The sequence below is a fragment of the Ascaphus truei genome, unplaced genomic scaffold (genome assembly GCF_040206685.1).
Source record: "Ascaphus truei isolate aAscTru1 unplaced genomic scaffold, aAscTru1.hap1 HAP1_SCAFFOLD_2469, whole genome shotgun sequence".
NCBI lineage: Eukaryota > Metazoa > Chordata > Amphibia > Anura > Ascaphidae > Ascaphus > Ascaphus truei.
Window position 1 is genome coordinate 5,592 of NW_027455397.1, and position 21,909 is coordinate 27,500.

Genomic DNA, 21,909 nt, shown 5'->3' on the forward strand with positions numbered 1-21,909 from the left:
GGGGTACAGTGATACTGAGTATACACACTGATAAGGGAGCCGCGGCGCTGTATAATGATGCAGAGTATCCCTGTACCCGCCGCTCTGCCCGGGGGGGAGGGGCAGCGAGCCAGTGCGCTTCCTACACCGCGGGGTACAGTGATACTGAGTATACACACTGATAAGGGAGCGCGCGCTGTATAATGATGCAGAGTATCCCTGTACCCGCCGCTCTGCCCGGGGGGAGGGGCAGCGAGCCAGTGCGCTTCCTACACCGCGGGTACAGTGATACTGAGTATACACACTGATAAGGGAGCCGCGGCGCTGTATAATGATGCAGAGTATCCCTGTACCCGCCGCTCTGCCCGGGGGGAGGGGGCAGCGAGCCAGTGCGCTTCCTACACCGCGGGGTACAGTGATACTGAGTATACACACTGATAAGGGAGCCGCGCGCTGTATAATGATGCAGAGTATCCCTGTACCCGCCGCTCTGCCCGGGGGGAGGGGCAGCGAGCCAGTGCGCTTCCTACACCGCGGGGTACAGTGATACTGAGTATACACACTGATAAGGGAGCCGCGGCGCTGTATAATGATGCAGAGTATCCCTGTACCCGCCGCTCTGCCCGGGGGGAGGGGCAGCGAGCCAGTGCGCTTCCTACACCGCGGGGTACAGTGATACTGAGTATACACACTGATAAGGGAGCCGCGGCGCTGTATAATGATGCAGAGTATCCCTGTACCCGCCGCTCTGCCCGGGGGGAGGGGCAGCGAGCCAGTGCGCTTCCTACACCGCGGGGTACAGTGATACTGAGTATACACACTGATAAGGGGAGCCGCGCGCTGTATAATGATGCAGAGTATCCCTGTACCCGCCGCTCTGCCCGGGGGGAGGGGCAGCGAGCCAGTGCGCTTCCTACACCGCGGGGTACAGTGATACTGAGTATACACACTGATAAGGGAGCCGCGGCGCTGTATAATGATGCAGAGTATCCCTGTACCCGCCGCTCTGCCCGGGGGGAGGGGCAGCGAGCCAGTGCGCTTCCTACACCGCGGGGTACAGTGATACTGAGTATACACACTGATAAGGGAGCCGCGGCGCTGTATAATGATGCAGAGTATCCCTGTACCCGCCGCTCTGCCCGGGGGGGAGGGGCAGCGAGCCAGTGCGCTTCCTACACCGCGGGGTACAGTGATACTGAGTATACACACTGATAAGGGAGCCGCGGCGCTGTATAATGATGCAGAGTATCCCCTGTACCCGCCGCTCTGCCCGGGGGGAGGGGCAGCGAGCCAGTGCGCTTCCTACACCGCGGGGTACAGTGATACTGAGTATACACACTGATAAGGGAGCCGCGGCGCTGTATAATGATGCAGAGTACCCCTGTACCCGCCGCTCTGCGCGGGGGAGGGGCAGCGAGCCAGTGCGCTTCCTACACCGCGGGGTACAGTGATACTGAGTATACACACTGATAAGGGAGCCGCGGCGCTGTATAATGATGCAGAGTATCCCTGTACCCGCCGCTCTGCCGGGGGGAGGGGCAGCGAGCCAGTGCGCTTCCTACACCGCGGGGTACAGTGATACTGAGTATACACACTGATAAGGGAGCCGCGCGCTGTATAATGATGCAGAGTATCCCTGTACCCACCGCTCTGCCCGGGGGGAGGGGCAGCGAGCCAGTGCGCTTCCTACACCGCGGGGTACAGTGATACTGAGTATACACACTGATAAGGGAGCCGCGCGCTGTATAATGATGCAGAGTATCCCTGTACCCACCGCTCTGCCCGGGGGGAGGGGCAGCGAGCCAGTGCGCTTCCTACACCGCGGGGTACAGTGATACTGAGTATACACACTGATAAGGGAGCCGCGCGCTGTATAATGATGCAGAGTATCCCCTGTACCCGCCGCTCTGCCCGGGGGGAGGGGCAGCGAGCCAGTGCGCTTCCTACACCGCGGGGTACAGTGATACTGAGTATACACACTGATAAGGGAGCCGCGCGCTGTATAATGATGCAGAGTATCCCTGTACCCGCCGCTCTGCGCGGGGGGAGGGGCAGCGAGCCAGTGCGCTTCCTACACCGCGGGGTACAGTGATACAGAGTATACACACTGATAAGGGAGCCGCGGCGCTGTATAATGATGCAGAGTATCCCTGTACCCGCCGCTCTGCCCGGGGGGGAGGGGCAGCGAGCCAGTGCGCTTCCTACACCGCGGGGTACAGTGATACTGAGTATACACACTGATAAGGGAGCCGCGGCGCTGTATAATGATGCAGAGTATCCCTGTACCCGCCGCTCTGCCCGGGGGGGAGGGGCAGCGAGCCAGTGCGCTTCCTACACCGCGGGGTACAGTGATACTGAGTATACACACTGATAAGGGAGCCGCGCGCTGTATAATGATGCAGAGTATCCCTGTACCCGCCGCTCTGCCCGGTGGGAGGGGCAGCGAGCCAGTGCGCTTCCTACACCGCGGGGTACAGTGATACTGAGTATACACACTGATAAGGGAGCCGCGCGCTGTATAATGATGCAGAGTATCCCTGTACCCGCCGCTCTGCCCGGGGGGAGGGGCAGCGAGCCAGTGCGCTTCCTACACCGCGGGGTACAGTGATACTGAGTATACACACTGATAAGGGAGCCGCGGCGCTGTATAATGATGCAGAGTATCCCTGTACCCGCCGCTCTGCCCGGGGGGGAGGGGCAGCGAGCCAGTGCGCTTCCTACACCGCGGGGTACAGTGATACTGAGTATACACACTGATAAGGGAGCCGGCGCTGTATAATGATGCAGAGTATCCCTGTACCCGCCGCTCTGCCCGGGGGGAGGGGCAGCGAGCCAGTGCGCTTCCTACACCGCGGGGTACAGTGATACTGAGTATACACACTGATAAGGGAGCCGCGGCGCTGTATAATGATGCAGAGTATCCCTGTACCCGCCGCTCTGCCCGGGGGGAGGGGCAGCGAGCCAGTGCGCTTCCTACACCGCGGGGGTACAGTGATACTGAGTATACACACTGATAAGGGAGCCGCGCGCTGTATAATGATGCAGAGTATCCCTGTACCCGCCGCTCTGCCCGGGGGGAGGGGCAGCGAGCCAGTGCGATTCCTACACCGCGGGGTACAGTGATACTGAGTATACACACTGATAAGGGAGCCGCGCGCTGTATAATGATGCAGAGTATCCCTGTACCCGCCGCTCTGCCCGGGGGGAGGGGCAGCGAGCCAGTGCGCTTCCTACACCGCGGGGTACAGTGATACTGAGTATACACACTGATAAGGGAGCCGCGCGCTGTATAATGATGCAGAGTACCCCTGTACCCGCCGCTCTGCCCGGGGGGAGGGGCAGCGAGCCAGTGCGCTTCCTACACCGCGGGGTACAGTGATACTGAGTATACACACTGATAAGGGAGCCGCGGCGCTGTATAATGATGCAGAGTATCCCTGTACCCGCCGCTCTGCCCGGGGGGAGGGGCAGCGAGCCAGTGCGATTCCTACACCGCGGGGTACAGTGATACTGAGTATACACACTGATAAGGGTGCCGCGCGCTGTATAATGATGCAGAGTATCCCTGTACCCGCCGCTCTGCCCGGGGGGAGGGGCAGCGAGCCAGTGCGCTTCCTACACCGCGGGGTACAGTGATACTGAGTATACACACTGATAAGGGAGCCGCGCGCTGTATAATGATGCAGAGTATCCCTGTACCCGCCGCTCTGCGCCGGGGGGAGGGGCAGCGAGCCAGTGCGCTTCCTACACCGCGGGGTACAGTGATACTGAGTATACACACTGATAAGGGAGCCGCGGCGCTGTATAATGATGCAGAGTATCCCTGTACCCGCCGCTCTGCCCGGGGGGGGGGGCAGCGAGCCAGTGCGCTTCCTACACCGCGGGGTACAGTGATACTGAGTATACACACTGATAAGGGAGCCGCGGCGCTGTATAATGATGCAGAGTATCCCTGTACCCGCCGCTCTGCCCGGGGGGAGGGGCAGCGAGCCAGTGCGCTTCCTACACCGCGGGGTACAGTGATACTGAGTATACACACTGATAAGGGAGCCCGCGCGCTGTATAATGATGCAGAGTATCCCTGTACCCGCCGCTCTGCCCGGGGGGAGGGGCAGCGAGCCAGTGCGCTTCCTACACCGCGGGGTACAGTGATACTGAGTATACACACTGATAAGGGAGCCGCGGCGCTGTATAATGATGCAGAGTATCCCTGTACCCACCGCTCTGCCCGGGGGGAGGGGCAGCGAGCCAGTGCGCTTCCTACACCGCGGGGTACAGTGATACTGAGTATACACACTGATAAGGGAGCCGCGGCGCTGTATAATGATGCAGAGTATCCCTGTACCCGCCGCTCTGCCCGGGGGGGAGGGGCAGCGAGCCAGTGCGCTTCCTACACCGCGGGGTACAGTAATACTGAGTATACACACTGATAAGGGAGCCGCGGCGCTGTATAATGATGCAGAGTATCCCTGTACCCGCCGCTCTGCCCGGGGGGAGGGGCAGCGAGCCAGTGCGCTTCCTACACCGCGGGGTACAGTGATACTGAGTATACACACTGATAAGGGAGCCGCGCGCTGTATAATGATGCAGAGTATCCCTGTACCCACCGCTCTGCCCGGGGGGAGGGGCAGCGAGCCAGTGCGCTTCCTACACCGCGGGGTACAGTGATACTGAGTATACACACTGATAAGGGAGCCGCGGCGCTGTATAATGATGCAGAGTATCCCTGTACCCAACCGCTCTGCCCGGGGGGAGGGGCAGCGAGCCAGTGCGCTTCCTACACCGCGGGGTACAGTGATACTGAGTATACACACTGATAAGGGAGCCGCGCGCTGTATAATGATGCAGAGTATCCCTGTACCCGCCGCTCTGCCCGGGGGGAGGGGCAGCGAGCCAGTGCGCTTCCTACACCGCGGGGTACAGTGATACTGAGTATACACACTGATAAGGAGCCGCGCGCTGTATAATGATGCAGAGTACCCCTGTACCCGCCGCTCTGCCCGGGGGGAGGGGCAGCGAGCCAGTGCGCTTCCTACACCGCGGGGTACAGTGATACTGAGTATACACACTGATAAGGGCGCCGCGGCGCTGTATAATGATGCAGAGTATCCCTGTACCCGCCGCTCTGCCCGGGGGGAGGGGCAGCGAGCCAGTGCGATTCCTACACCGCGGGGTACAGTGATACTGAGTATACACACTGATAAGGGTGCCGCGCGCTGTATAATGATGCAGAGTATCCCTGTACCCGCCGCTCTGCGCGGGGGGAGGGGCAGCGAGCCAGTGCGCTTCCTACACCGCGGGGTACAGTGATACAGAGTATACACACTGATAAGGGAGCCGCGGCGCTGTATAATGATGCAGAGTATCCCTGTACCCGCCGCTCTGCCCGGGGGGAGGGGCAGCGAGCCAGTGCGCTTCCTACACCGCGGGGTACAGTGATACTGAGTATACACACTGATAAGGGAGCCGCGGCGCTGTATAATGATGCAGAGTATCCCTGTACCCGCCGCTCTGCCCGGGGGGAGGGGCAGCGAGCCAGTGCGCTTCCTACACCGCGGGGTACAGTGATACTGAGTATACACACTGATAAGGGAGCCGCGCGCTGTATAATGATGCAGAGTATCCCTGTACCCGCCGCTCTGCCCGGTGGGAGGGGCAGCGAGCCAGTGCGCTTCCTACACGCGGGGGTACAGTGATACTGAGTATACACACTGATAAGGGAGCCGCGGCGCTGTATAATGATGCAGAGTATCCCTGTACCCGCCGCTCTGCGCGGGGGGAGGGGCAGCGAGCCAGTGCGCTTCCTACACCGCGGGGTACAGTGATACTGAGTATACACACTGATAAGGGAGCCGCGCGCTGTATAATGATGCAGAGTATCCCTGTACCCGCCGCTCTGCCCGGGGGGAGGGGCAGCGAGCCAGTGCGCTTCCTACACCGCGGGGTACAGTGATACTGAGTATACACACTGATAAGGGAGCCGCGGCGCTGTATAATGATGCAGAGTATCCCTGTACCCGCCGCTCTGCCCGGGGGGAGGGGCAGCGAGCCAGTGCGCTTCCTACACCGCGGGGTACAGTGATACTGAGTATACACACTGATAAGGGCGCCGCGCGCTGTATAATGATGCAGAGTATCCCTGTACCCGCCGCTCTGCCCGGGGGGAGGGGCAGCGAGCCAGTGCGCTTCCTACACCGCGGGGGTACAGTGATACTGAGTATACACACTGATAAGGGAGCCGCGGCGCTGTATAATGATGCAGAGTATCCCTGTACCCGCCGCTCTGCCCGGGGGGAGGGGCAGCGAGCCAGTGCGCTTCCTACACGCGCGGGTACAGTGATACTGAGTATACACACTGATAAGGGAGCCGCGCGCTGTATAATGATGCAGAGTATCCCTGTACCCGCCGCTCTGCCCGGGGGGAGGGGCAGCGAGCCAGTGCGCTTCCTACACCGCGGGGTACAGTGATACTGAGTATACACACTGATAAGGGAGCCGCGCGCTGTATAATGATGCAGAGTATCCCTGTACCCGCCGCTCTGCGCGGGGGGAGGGGCAGCGAGCCAGTGCGCTTCCTACACCGCGGGGTACAGTGATACTGAGTATACACACTGATAAGGGAGCCGCGGCGCTGTATAATGATGCAGAGTATCCCTGTACCCGCCGCTCTGCCCGGGGGGAGGGGCAGCGAGCCAGTGCGCTTCCTACACCGCGGGGTACAGTGATACTGAGTATACACACTGATAAGGGAGCCGCGCGCTGTATAATGATGCAGAGTATCCCTGTACCCGCCGCTCTGCCCGGGGGGAGGGGCAGCGAGCCAGTGCGCTTCCTACACCGCGGGGTACAGTGATACTGAGTATACACACTGATAAGGGAGCCGCGCGCTGTATAATGATGCAGAGTATCCCTGTACCCGCCGCTCTGCGCGGGGGGAGGGGCAGCGAGCCAGTGCGCTTCCTACACCGCGGGGTACAGTGATACCGAGTATACACACTGATAAGGGAGCCGCGCGCTGTATAATGATGCAGAGTATCCCTGTACCCGCCGCTCTGCCCGGGGGGAGGGGCAGCGAGCCAGTGCGCTTCCTACACCGCGGGGTACAGTGATAATGAGTATACACACTGATAAGGGAGCCGCGCGCTGTATAATGATGCAGAGTATCCCTGTACCCGCCGCTCTGCCCGGGGGGAGGGGCAGCGAGCCAGTGCGCTTCCTACACCGCGGGGTACAGTGATACTGAGTATACACACTGATAAGGGAGCCGCGGCGCTGTATAATGATGCAGAGTACCCCTGTACCCGCCGCTCTGCGCGGGGGGAGGGGCAGCGAGCCAGTGCGCTTCCTACACCGCGGGGTACAGTGATACTGAGTATATACACGGATAAGGGCGCCGCGCGCTGTATAATGATGCAGAGTATCCCTGTACCCGCCGCTCTGCGCGGGGGGAGGGGCAGCGAGCCAGTGCGCTTCCTACACCGCGGGGTACAGTGATACTGAGTATACACACTGATAAGGGAGCCGCGGCGCTGTATAATGATGCAGAGTATCCCTGTACCCGCCGCTCTGCCCGGGGGGAGGGCAGCGAGCCAGTGCGCTTCCTACACCGCGGGGTACAGTGATACTGAGTATACACACTGATAAGGGAGCCGCGCGCTGTATAATGATGCAGAGTATCCCTGTACCCGCCGCTCTGCCCGGGGGGAGGGGCAGCGAGCCAGTGCGATTCCTACACCGCGGGGTACAGTGATACTGAGTATACACACTGATAAGGGAGCCGCGGCGCTGTATAATGATGCAGAGTACCCCTGTACCCGCCGCTCTGCGCGGGGGGAGGGGGCAGCGAGCCAGTGCGCTTCCTACACCGCGGGGTACAGTGATACTGAGTATATACACGGATAAGGGCGCCGCGCGCTGTATAATGATGCAGAGTATCCCTGTACCCGCCGCTCTGCGCGGGGGGAGGGGCAGCGAGCCAGTGCGCTTCCTACACGCGGGGTACAGTGATACTGAGTATACACACTGATAAGGGAGCCGCGGCGCTGTATAATGATGCAGAGTATCCCTGTACCCGCCGCTCTGCCCGGGGGGAGGGGCAGCGAGCCAGTGCGCTTCCTACACCGCGGGGTACAGTGATACTGAGTATATACACGGATAAGGGCGCCGCGCGCTGTATAATGATGCAGAGTATCCCTGTACCCGCCGCTCTGCGCGGGGGGAGGGGCAGCGAGCCAGTGCGCTTCCTACACCGCGGGGTACAGTGATACTGAGTATACACACTGATAAGGGAGCCGCGGCGCTGTATAATGATGCAGAGTATCCCTGTACCCGCCGCTCTGCGCGGGGGGAGGGGCAGCGAGCCAGTGCGCTTCCTACACCGCGGGGTACAGTGATACTGAGTATACACACTGATAAGGGAGCCGCGGCGCTGTATAATGATGCAGAGTATCCCTGTACCCGCCGCTCTGCCCGGGGGGAGGGGCAGCGAGCCAGTGCGCTTCCTACACCGCGGGGTACAGTGATACTGAGTATACACACTGATAAGGGAGCCGCGGCGCTGTATAATGATGCAGAGTATCCCTGTACCCGCCGCTCTGCCCGGGGGGAGGGGCAGCGAGCCAGTGCGCTTCCTACACCGCGGGGTACAGTGATACTGAGTATACACACTGATAAGGGAGCCGCGGCGCTGTATAATGATGCAGAGTATCCCTGTACCCGCCGCTCTGCCCGGGGGGAGGGGCAGCGAGCCAGTGCGCTTCCTACACCGCGGGGTACAGTGATACTGAGTATACACACTGATAAGGGAGCCGCGGCGCTGTATAATGATGCAGAGTACCCCTGTACCCACCGCTCTGCCCGGGGGGAGGGGCAGCGAGCCAGTGCGCTTCCTACACCGCGGGGTACAGTGATACTGAGTATACACACTGATAAGGGAGCCGCGGCGCTGTATAATGATGCAGAGTACCCCTGTACCCGCCGCTCTGCGCGGGGGGAGGGGCAGCGAGCCAGTGCGCTTCCTACACCGCGGGGTACAGTGATACTGAGTATATACACTGATAAGGGAGCCGCGCCGCTGTATAATGATGCAGAGTATCCCTGTACCCGCCGCTCTGCGCGGGGGGAGGGCAGCGAGCCAGTGCGCTTCCTACACCGCGGGGTACAGTGATACTGAGTATACACACTGATAAGGGAGCCGCGGCGCTGTATAATGATGCAGAGTATCCCTGTACCCGCCGCTCTGCCCGGGGGGAGGGGCAGCGAGCCAGTGCGCTTCCTACACCGCGGGGTACAGTGATACTGAGTATACACACTGATAAGGGAGCCGCGGCGCTGTATAATGATGCAGAGTATCCCTGTACCCGCCGCTCTGCCCGGGGGGAGGGGCAGCGAGCCAGTGCGCTTCCTACACCGCGGGGTACAGTGATACTGAGTATACACACTGATAAGGGAGCCGCGCGCTGTATAATGATGCAGAGTATCCCTGTACCCGCCGCTCTGCCCGGTGGGAGGGCAGCGAGCCAGTGCGCTTCCTACACCGCGGGGTACAGTGATACTGAGTATACACACTGATAAGGGAGCCGCGGCGCTGTATAATGATGCAGAGTATCCCTGTACCCGCCGCTCTGCGCGGGGGGAGGGGCAGCGAGCCAGTGCGCTTCCTACACCGCGGGGTACAGTGATACTGAGTATACACACTGATAAGGGAGCCGCGCGCTGTATAATGATGCAGAGTATCCCTGTACCCGCCGCTCTGCCCGGGGGGAGGGGCAGCGAGCCAGTGCGCTTCCTACACCGCGGGGTACAGTGATACTGAGTATACACACTGATAAGGGAGCCGCGGCGCTGTATAATGATGCAGAGTATCCCTGTACCCGCCGCTCTGCCCGGGGGGGAGGGGCAGCGAGCCAGTGCGATTCCTACACCGCGGGGGTACAGTGATACTGAGTATACACACTGATAAGGGAGCCGCGGCGCTGTATAATGATGCAGAGTATCCCTGTACCCGCCGCTCTGCCCGGGGGGAGGGGCAGCGAGCCAGTGCGCTTCCTACACCGCGGGGTACAGTGGAAATACTGAGTATACACACTGATAAGGGAGCCACGGCGCTGTATAATGATGCAGAGTACCCCTGTACCCGCCGCTCTGCCCGGGGGGAGGGGCAGCGAGCCAGTGCGCTTCCTACACCGCGGGGTACAGTGATACTGAGTATACACACTGATAAGGGCGCCGCGCGCTGTATAATGATGCAGAGTATCCCTGTACCCGCCGCTCTGCCCGGGGGGAGGGGCAGCGAGCCAGTGCGCTTCCTACACCGCGGGTACAGTGATACTGAGTATACACACTGATAAGGGAGCCGCGGCGCTGTATAATGATGCAGAGTATCCCTGTACCACCGCTCTGCCCGGGGGGAGGGGCAGCGAGCCAGTGCGCTTCCTACACCGCGGGGTACAGTGATACTGAGTATACACACTGATAAGGGAGCCGCGCGCTGTATAATGATGCAGAGTATCCCTGTACCCGCCGCTCTGCGCGGGGGGAGGGGCAGCGAGCCAGTGCGCTTCCTACACCGCGGGGTACAGTGATACTGAGTATACACACTGATAAGGGAGCCGCGCGCTGTATAATGATGCAGAGTATCCCTGTACCCGCCGCTCTGCCCGGGGGGAGGGGCAGCGAGCCAGTGCGCTTCCTACACCGCGGGGTACAGTGATACTGAGTATACACACTGATAAGGGAGCCGCGGCGCTGTATAATGATGCAGAGTACCCCTGTACCCGCCGCTCTGCCCGGGGGGAGGGGCAGCGAGCCAGTGCGCTTCCTACACCGCGGGGTACAGTGATACTGAGTATACACACTGATAAGGGAGCCGCGCGCTGTATAATGATGCAGAGTATCCCTGTACCCGCCGCTCTGCCCGGGGGGAGGGGCAGCGAGCCAGTGCGCTTCCTACACCGCGGGGTACAGTGATACTGAGTATACACACTGATAAGGGAGCCGCGCGCTGTATAATGATGCAGAGTATCCCTGTACCCGCCGCTCTGCCCGGGGGGAGGGGCAGCGAGCCAGTGCGCTTCCTACACCGCGGGGTACAGTGATACTGAGTATACACACTGATAAGGGAGCCGCGCGCTGTATAATGATGCAGAGTATCCCTGTACCCGCCGCTCTGCGCGGGGGGAGGGGCAGCGAGCCAGTGCGCTTCCTACACCGCGGGGTACAGTGATACCGAGTATACACACTGATAAGGGAGCCGCGCGCTGTATAATGATGCAGAGTATCCCTGTACCCGCCGCTCTGCGCGGGGGAGGGGCAGCGAGCCAGTGCGCTTCCTACACCGCGGGGTACAGTGATACTGAGTATACACACTGATAAGGGAGCCGCGCGCTGTATAATGATGCAGAGTATCCCTGTACCCGCCGCTCTGCCCGGGGGGAGGGGCAGCGAGCCAGTGCGCTTCCTACACCGCGGGGTACAGTGATACTGAGTATACACACTGATAAGGGAGCCGCGGCGCTGTATAATGATGCAGAGTATCCCTGTACCCGCCGCTCTGCCCGGGGGGAGGGGCAGCGAGCCAGTGCGCTTCCTACACCGCGGGGTACAGTGATACTGAGTATACACACTGATAAGGGAGCCGCGCGCTGTATAATGATGCAGAGTATCCCTGTACCCGCCGCTCTGCCCGGGGGGAGGGGCAGCGAGCCAGTGCGCTTCCTACACCGCGGGGTACAGTGATACTGAGTATACACACTGATAAGGGAGCCGCGGCGCTGTATAATGATGCAGAGTACCCCTGTACCCGCCGCTCTGCGCGGGGGGAGGGGCAGCGAGCCAGTGCGCTTCCTACACCGCGGGGTACAGTGATACTGAGTATATACACGGATAAGGGCGCCGCGCGCTGTATAATGATGCAGAGTATCCCTGTACCCGCCGCTCTGCCCGGGGGGAGGGGCAGCGAGCCAGTGCGCTTCCTACACCGCGGGGTACAGTGATACTGAGTATACACACTGATAAGGGAGCCGCGCGCTGTATAATGATGCAGAGTATCCCTGTACCCGCCGCTCTGCGCGGGGGGAGGGGCAGCGAGCCAGTGCGCTTCCTACACCGCGGGGTACAGTGATACTGAGTATACACACTGATAAGGGAGCCGCGGCGCTGTATAATGATGCAGAGTATCCCTGTACCCGCCGCTCTGCCCGGGGGGAGGGGCAGCGAGCCAGTGCGCTTCCTACACCGCGGGGTACAGTGATACTGAGTATACACACTGATAAGGGAGCCGCGCGCTGTATAATGATGCAGAGTATCCCTGTACCCGCCGCTCTGCCCGGGGGGAGGGGCAGCGAGCCAGTGCGCTTCCTACACCGCGGGGTACAGTGATACTGAGTATATACACGGATAAGGGCGCCGCGCGCTGTATAATGATGCAGAGTATCCCTGTACCCGCCGCTCTGCGCGGGGGGAGGGGCAGCGAGCCAGTGCGCTTCCTACACCGCGGGGTACAGTGATACTGAGTATACACACTGATAAGGGAGCCGCGCGCTGTATAATGATGCAGAGTACCCCTGTACCCGCCGCTCTGCCCGGGGGGAGGGGCAGCGAGCCAGTGCGCTTCCTACACCGCGGGGTACAGTGATACTGAGTATACACACTGATAAGGGTGCCGCGCGCTGTATAATGATGCAGAGTACCCCTGTACCCGCCGCTCTGCCCGGGGGGAGGGGCAGCGAGCCAGTGCGCTTCCTACACCGCGGGGTACAGTGATACTGAGTATACACACTGATAAGGGAGCCGCGCGCTGTATAATGATACAGAGTATCCCTGTACCCGCCGCTCTGCCCGGGGGGGGGGGGCAGCGAGCCAGTGCGATTCCTACACCGCGGGGTACAGTGATACTGAGTATACACACTGATAAGGGTGCCGCGGCGCTGTATAATGATGCAGAGTATCCCTGTACCCGCCGCTCTGCCCGGGGGGAGGGGCAGCGAGCCAGTGCGCTTCCTACACCGCGGGGTACAGTGATACTGAGTATACACACTGATAAGGGTGCCGCGCGCTGTATAATGATGCAGAGTATCCCTGTACCCGCCGCTCTGCGCGGGGGGAGGGGCAGCGAGCCAGTGCGCTTCCTACACCGCGGGGTACAGTGATACTGAGTATACACACTGATAAGGGAGCCGCGGCGCTGTATAATGATGCAGAGTATCCCTGTACCCGCCGCTCTGCCCGGGGGGAGGGGCAGCGAGCCAGTGCGCTTCCTACACCGCGGGGTACAGTGATACTGAGTATACACACTGATAAGGGAGCCGCGGCGCTGTATAATGATGCAGAGTATCCCTGTACCCGCCGCTCTGCGCGGGGGGAGGGGCAGCGAGCCAGTGCGCTTCCTACACCGCGGGGTACAGTGATACTGAGTATATACACGGATAAGGGCGCCGCGCGCTGTATAATGATGCAGAGTATCCCTGTACCCGCCGCTCTGCCCGGGGGGAGGGGCAGCGAGCCAGTGCGCTTCCTACACCGCGGGGTACAGTGATACTGAGTATACACACTGATAAGGGAGCCGCGCGCTGTATAATGATGCAGAGTATCCCTGTACCCGCCGCTCTGCCCGGGGGGAGGGGCAGCGAGCCAGTGCGCTTCCTACACCGCGGGGTACAGTGATACTGAGTATACACACTGATAAGGGTGCCGCGCGCTGTATAATGATGCAGAGTATCCCTGTACCTGCCGCTCTGCGCGGGGGGAGGGGCAGCGAGCCAGTGCGCTTCCTACACCGCGGGGTACAGTGATACTGAGTATACACACTGATAAGGGAGCCGCGGCGCTGTATAATGATGCAGAGTATCCCTGTACCCGCCGCTCTGCGCGGGGGGAGGGGCAGCGAGCCAGTGCGCTTCCTACACCGCGGGGTACAGTGATACTGAGTATACACACTGATAAGGGAGCCGCGGCGCTGTATAATGATGCAGAGTATCCCTGTACCCGCCACTCTGCCCGGGGGGAGGGGCAGCGAGCCAGTGCGCTTCCTACACCGCGGGGTACAGTGATACTGAGTATACACACTGATAAGGGAGCCGCGGCGCTGTATAATGATGCAGAGTATCCCTGTACCCACCGCTCTGCCCGGGGGGAGGGGCAGCGAGCCAGTGCGCTTCCTACACCGCGGGGTACAGTGATACTGAGTATACACACTGATAAGGGAGCCGCGGCGCTGTATAATGATGCAGAGTATCCCTGTACCCGCCGCTCTGCCCGGGGGGAGGGGCAGCGAGCCAGTGCGATTCCTACACCGCGGGGTACAGTGATACTGAGTATACACACTGATAAGGGAGCCGCGGCGCTGTATAATGATGCAGAGTATCCCTGTACCCGCCGCTCTGCCCGGGGGGAGGGGCAGCGAGCCAGTGCGCTTCCTACACCGCGGGGTACAGTGATACTGAGTATACACACTGATAAGGGAGCCGCGCGCTGTATAATGATGCAGAGTATCCCTGTACCCGCCGCTCTGCCCGGGGGGAGGGGCAGCGAGCCAGTGCGCTTCCTACACCGCGGGGTACAGTGATACTGAGTATACACACTGATAAGGGAGCCGCGGCGCTGTATAATGATGCAGAGTATCCCTGTACCCGCCGCTCTGCCCGGGGGGAGGGGCAGCGAGCCAGTGCGCTTCCTACACCGCGGGGTACAGTGATACTGAGTATACACACTGATAAGGGAGCCGCGGCGCTGTATAATGATGCAGAGTATCCCTGTACCCACCGCTCTGCCCGGGGGGGGGGGCAGCGAGCCAGTGCGCTTCCTACACCGCGGGGTACAGTGATACTGAGTATACACACTGATAAGGGAGCCGCGGCGCTGTATAATGATGCAGAGTATCCCTGTACCCGCCGCTCTGCCCGGGGGGAGGGGCAGCGAGCCAGTGCGCTTCCTACACCGCGGGGTACAGTGATACTGAGTATACACACTGATAAGGGCGCCGCGCGCTGTATAATGATGCAGAGTATCCCTGTACCCGCCGCTCTGCCCGGGGGGAGGGGCAGCGAGCCAGTGCGCTTCCTACACCGCGGGGTACAGTGATACTGAGTATACACACTGATAAGGGCGCCGCGGCGCTGTATAATGATGCAGAGTATCCCTGTACCCGCCGCTCTGCCCGGGGGGAGGGGCAGCGAGCCAGTGCGCTTCCTACACCGCGGGGTACAGTGATACTGAGTATACACACTGATAAGGGCGCCGCGCGCTGTATAATGATGCAGAGTATCCCTGTACCCGCCGCTCTGCCCGGGGGGGAGGGGCAGCGAGCCAGTGCGCTTCCTACACCGCGGGGTACAGTGATACTGAGTATACACACTGATAAGGGAGCCGCGGCGCTGTATAATGATGCAGAGTATCCCTGTACCCGCCGCTCTGCGCGGGGGGAGGGGCAGCGAGCCAGTGCGCTTCCTACACCGCGGGGTACAGTGATACTGAGTATACACAATGATAAGGGAGCCGCGGCGCTGTATAATGATGCAGAGTACCCCTGTACCCGCCGCTCTGCCCGGGGGGAGGGGCAGCGAGCCAGTGCGCTTCCTACACCGCGGGGTACAGTGATACTGAGTATACACACTGATAAGGGAGCCGCGGCGCTGTATAATGATGCAGAGTATCCCTGTACCCGCCGCTCTGCCCGGGGGGAGGGGCAGCGAGCCAGTGCGCTTCCTACACCGCGGGGTACAGTGATACTGAGTATACACACTGATAAGGGAGCCGCGGCGCTGTATAATGATGCAGAGTATCCCTGTACCCGCCGCTCTGCCCGGGGGGAGGGGCAGCGAGCCAGTGCGATTCCTACACCGCGGGGTACAGTGATACTGAGTATACACACTGATAAGGGAGCCGCGCGCTGTATAATGATGCAGAGTATCCCTGTACCCGCCGCTCTGCCCGGGGGGAGGGGCAGCGAGCCAGTGCGCTTCCTACACCGCGGGGTACAGTGATACTGAGTATACACACTGATAAGGGTGCCGCGGCGCTGTATAATGATGCAGAGTATCCCTGTACCCGCCGCTCTGCCCGGGGGGAGGGGCAGCGAGCCAGTGCGATTCCTACACCGCGGGGTACAGTGATACTGAGTATACACACTGATAAGGGAGCCGCGGCGCTGTATAATGATGCAGAGTATCCCTGTACCCGCCGCTCTGCCCGGGGGGAGGGGCAGCGAGCCAGTGCGCTTCCTACACCGCGGGGTACAGTGATACTGAGTATACACACTGATAAGGGCGCCGCGCGCTGTATAATGATGCAGAGTATCCCTGTACCCGCCGCTCTGCGCGGGGGGAGGGGCAGCGAGCCAGTGCGCTTCCTACACCGCGGGGTACAGTGATACTGAGTATACACACTGATAAGGGAGCCGCGCGCTGTATAATGATGCAGAGTATCCCTGTACCCGCCGCTCTGCCCGGGGGGAGGGGCAGCGAGCCAGTGCGCTTCCTACACCGCGGGGTACAGTGATACTGAGTATACACACTGATAAGGGAGCCGCGCGCTGTATAATGATGCAGAGTATCCCTGTACCCGCCGCTCTGCCCGGGGGGAGGGGCAGCGAGCCAGTGCGCTTCCTACACCGCGGGGTACAGTGATACCGAGTATACACACTGATAAGGGAGCCGCGGCGCTGTATAATGATGCAGAGTATCCCTGTACCCGCCGCTCTGCCCGGGGGGAGGGGCAGCGAGCCAGTGCGCTTCCTACACCGCGGGGTACAGTGATACTGAGTATACACACTGATAAGGGAGCCGCGGCGCTGTATAATGATGCAGAGTACCCCTGTACCCGCCGCTCTGCGCGGGGGGAGGGGCAGCGAGCCAGTGCGCTTCCTACACCGCGGGGTACAGTGATACTGAGTATACACACTGATAAGGGAGCCGCGCGCTGTATAATGATGCAGAGTATCCCTGTACCTGCCGCTCTGCCCGGGGGGAGGGGCAGCGAGCCAGTGCGCTTCCTACACCGCGGGGTACAGTGATACTGAGTATACACACTGATAAGGGAGCCGCGGCGCTGTATAATGATGCAGAGTATCCCTGTACCCGCCGCTCTGCCCGGGGGGAGGGGCAGCGAGCCAGTGCGCTTCCTACACCGCGGGGTACAGTGATACTGAGTATACACACTGATAAGGGAGCCGCGCGCTGTATAATGATGCAGAGTATCCCTGTACCTGCCGCTCTGCCCGGGGGGAGGGGCAGCGAGCCAGTGCGCTTCCTACACCGCGGGGTACAGTGATACTGAGTATACACACTGATAAGGGTGCCGCGCGCTGTATAATGATGCAGAGTATCCCTGTACCCGCCGCTCTGCCCGGGGGGAGGGGCAGCGAGCCAGTGCGCTTCCTACACCGCGGGGTACAGTGATACTGAGTATACACACTGATAAGGGAGCCGCGGCGCTGTATAATGATACAGAGTATCCCTGTACCCGCCGCTCTGCCCGGGGGGAGGGAGGGGCAGCGAGCCAGTGCGCTTCCTACACCGCGGGGTACAGTGATACTGAGTATACACACTGATAAGGGAGCCGCGGCGCTGTATAATGATGCAGAGTATCCCTGTACCCGCCGCTCTGCCCGGGGGGAGGGGCAGCGAGCCAGTGCGCTTCCTACACCGCGGGGTACAGTGATACTGAGTATACACACTGATAAGGGAGCCGCGGCGCTGTATAATGATGCAGAGTATCCCTGTACCCACCGCTCTGCCCGGGGGGAGGGGCAGCGAGCCAGTGCGCTTCCTACACCGCGGGGTACAGTGATACTGAGTATACACACTGATAAGGGAGCCGCGCGCTGTATAATGATGCAGAGTATCCCTGTACCCGCCGCTCTGCCCGGGGGGGAGGGGCAGCGAGCCAGTGCGATTCCTACACCGCGGGGTACAGTGATACTGAGTATACACACTGATAAGGGCGCCGCGCGCTGTATAATGATGCAGAGTATCCCTGTACCCGCCGCTCTGCCCGGGGGGAGGGGCAGCGAGCCAGTGCGCTTCCTACACCGCGGGGTACAGTGATACTGAGTATACACACTGATAAGGGAGCCGCGCGCTGTATAATGATGCAGAGTATCCCTGTACCCGCCGCTCTGCCCGGGGGGAGGGGCAGCGAGCCAGTGCGATTCCTACACCGCGGGGTACAGTGATACTGAGTATACACACTGATAAGGGAGCCGCGCGCTGTATAATGATGCAGAGTACCCCTGTACCCGCCGCTCTGCCCGGGGGGAGGGGCAGCGAGCCAGTGCGCTTCCTACACCGCGGGGTACAGTGATACTGAGTATACACACTGATAAGGGAGCCGCGGCGCTGTATAATGATGCAGAGTATCCCTGTACCCGCCGCTCTGCCCGGGGGGAGGGGCAGCGAGCCAGTGCGCTTCCTACACCGCGGGGTACAGTGATACTGAGTATACACACTGATAAGGGAGCCGCGGCGCTGTATAATGATGCAGAGTATCCCTGTACCCGCCGCTCTGCCCGGGGGGAGGGGCAGCGAGCCAGTGCGATTCCTACACCGCGGGGTACAGTGATACTGAGTATACACACTGATAAGGGAGCCGCGCGCTGTATAATGATGCAGAGTACCCCTGTACCCGCCGCTCTGCCCGGGGGGAGGGGCAGCGAGCCAGTGCGCTTCCTACACCGCGGGGTACAGTGATACTGAGTATACACACTGATAAGGGAGCCGCGGCGCTGTATAATGATGCAGAGTATCCCTGTACCCGCCGCTCTGCCCGGGGGGAGGGGCAGCGAGCCAGTGCGCTTCCTACACCGCGGGGTACAGTGATACTGAGTATACACACTGATAAGGGAGCCGCGGCGCTGTATAATGATGCCGAGTACCCGGTACCTGCGGCCTCTGGCTGGCTTTGTACTTGGCGCGCTTCTCCAGGAACTGTTTGGCGAACTCTTTGGCCTCGAGCGTCTCCCCCAGCGCCGAGCGGATAAAATCGTGCACGTCGTACGGGGACTCCAGCTCCTTCAGGAACGCCACCAGCGTGGGGACTGCGGGGACAGCGAGAGAGGGGGGACCGTCACACAGAGAGAGGGGGGACCGTCACGCGGGGAGAGAGAGAGGGGGGACCGTCACGCGGGGACTGAGAGAGAGAGGGGGGACCGTCACACAGAGAGAGGGGGGACCGTCACGCAGAGAGAGAGAGGGGGGACCGTCACGCGGGGACTGAGAGAGAGAGGGGGGACCGTCACGCGGGCAGAGAGAGAGGGGACCGTCACGCAGAGAGAGAGAGGGGGGACCATCACGCAGAGAGAGAGAGAGGGGGGACCGTCACGCGGGGAGAGAGAGAGGGGACCGTCACGCAGAGAGAGAGAGGGGGGACCGTCACGCGGGCAGAGAGAGAGGGGACCGTCACGCAGAGAGAGAGAGGGGGGACCGTCACGCAGAGAGAGAGAGGGGGGACCGTCACGCGGGGACTGAGAGAGAGGGGGGACCGTCACGCGGGCAGAGAGAGAGGGAACCGTCACGCGGGCAGAGAGAGAGGGAACCGTCACGCAGAGAGAGAGAGAGGACTGCGGGGACAGCGAGAGAGGGGGGACCGTCACACAGGGACAGAGAGAGAGAGAGAGGGGGGACCGTCACAGAGAGAGACAGAGAGAGAGAGAGGGGGGACCGTCACAGAGAGAGACAGAGAGAGGGGACCGTCACGCAGAGAGAGAAGGGGGACCGTCACGCAGAGAGAGAGGGGACCGTCACGCAGAGAGAGAGGGGACCGTCACGCAGAGAGAGAGAGGGGGGACCGTCACGCGGGGACTGAGAGAGAGAGGGGGGACCGTCACGCGGGCAGAGAGAGAGGGGACCGTCACGCAGAGAGAGAGAGGGGACTGCGGGGACAGCGAGAGAGGGGGGACCGTCACACAGGGACAGAGAGAGAGAGAGAGGGGGGACCGTCACAGAGAGAGACAGAGAGAGAGAGAGGGGGGACCGTCACAGAGAGAGACAGAGAGAGGGGACCGTCACGCAGAGAGAGAAGGGGGACCGTCACGCAGAGAGAGAGAGTGGGGACCGTCACGCAGAGAGAGAGGGGACCGTCACGCAGAGAGAGAGGGGACCGTCACGCAGAGAGAGAGGGGACCGTCACGCAGAGAGAGAGAAAGGGGGGACCGTCACACAGAGAGAGAGGGGACCGTCACGCAGAGTGAGAGAGGGGACCGTCACAGAGAGAGACAGAGAGAGGGGACCGTCACGCAGAGAGAGAGAGGGGGGACCGTCACGCAGAGAAAGAGGGGACCGTCACGCAGAGAGAGAGAGGGGACCGTCACGCAGAGAGAGAGAGAGAAAGGGGGGACCGTCACACAGAGAGAGAGGGGGGACCGTCACGCAGAGTGAGAGAGGGGACCGTCACAGAGAGAGACAGAGAGAGGGGACCGTCACGCAGAGAGAGAGGGGACCGTCACGCAGAGAGAGACAGAGAGAGGGGACCGTCACGCAGAGAGAGAGAGGGGGGACCGTCACGCAGAGAGAGAGGGGGGACCGTCACGCAGAGAGAGAGGGGACCGTCACGCAGAGAGAGAGGGGACCGTCACGCAGAGAGAGAGGGGACCGTCACGCAGAGAGAGGGGGGACCGTAACGCAGAGAGAGAGGGGGGACCGTCACGCAGAGAGAGAGGGGACCGTCACGCAGAGAGAGGGGGACCGTAACGCAGAGAGAGAGGGGGGGACCGTAACGCAGAGAGAGAGGGGACCGTCACGCAGAGAGAGAGAGAGAGAAAGGGGGGACCGTCACACAGAGAGAGAGGGGACCGTCACGCAGAGAGAGAGGGGGGACCGTCACACAGGGACAGGGAGAGAGGGGGGACCGTCACACAGGGACAGAGAGAGAGGGGGGACCGTCACACAGAGAGAGAGAGGGGGGGACCGTCACTCAGGGACAGAGAGAGAGGGGGGGGACCGTCACGCAGAGAGAGAGAGGGGACGGACCGTCACGCAGAGAGAGAGGGGACCGTTACACAGAGAGAGGGGGGACCGTCACGCAGGACAGAGAGAGAGGGGGGACCGTCACGCAGAGAGAGAGGGGACCGTCACGCAGAGAGAGAGGGGGGACCGTCACACAGGGACAGAGAGAGAGGGGGGACCGTCACACAGAGAGAGAGAGGGGGGACCGTCACGTAGGGACAGAGAGAGAGAGGGGGGACCGTCACGCAGAGAGAGAGGGGACCGTTACACAGAGAGAGGGGGGACCGTCACGCAGGGACAGAGAGAGAGGGGGGGGACCGTCACGCAGAGAGAGAGGGGACCGTCACGCAGAGAGAGAGAGGGGGGACCATCACACAGGGACAGAGAGAGAGGGGGGACCGTCACACAGAGAGAGAGGGGACCGTTACACAGAGAGAGGGGGGACCATCACACAGGGACAGAGAGAGAGGGGGGACCGTCACGCAGGGACAGAGAGAAAGGGGGTGGGGGACCGTCACACAGAGAGAGAGGTGGACCGTCACACAGGGACAGAGAGAGAGAGGGGACCATCACACAGGGACAGAGAGAGAAAGGGGACCGTCACACAGAGAGAGAGAGGGGACCGTCACGCAGAGAGAGAGGGGGGGACTGTCACGCAGACACAGAGAGAGAGGGGACCGTCACGCAGGGACAGAGAGAGGGGGGGACCGTCACACAGAGTGAGAGGGGGGACCGTCACGCAGGGACAGAGAGAGAGAGGGGGACCGTCACGCACGGACAGAGAGAGAGGGGGGGACTGTCACACAGGGGACAGAGAGAGAGAGGGGGGGGGGACAGTCACACAGCGACAGAGAGAGAGAGAGGGGGGACCGTCACGCAGGGACAGAGAGAGAGAGAGCGGGGACCGTCACGCAGGGAGAGAGAGAGGGGGGACCGTCACGCAGGGACAGAGAGAGGGGGGTGGGGACCGTCACGCAGAAAGAGAGGGGACCCG

At 61.6% G+C, this 21,909-nt stretch overlaps 1 pseudogene; it reads right to left on the minus strand.

The window, feature by feature from the left end:
• Positions 1-18,469: 18,469 nt before the first annotated feature.
• Positions 18,470-21,909, minus strand: part of LOC142481276 (GRB10-interacting GYF protein 1-like) — a 13,796-nt pseudogene continuing 10,356 nt past the window's right edge.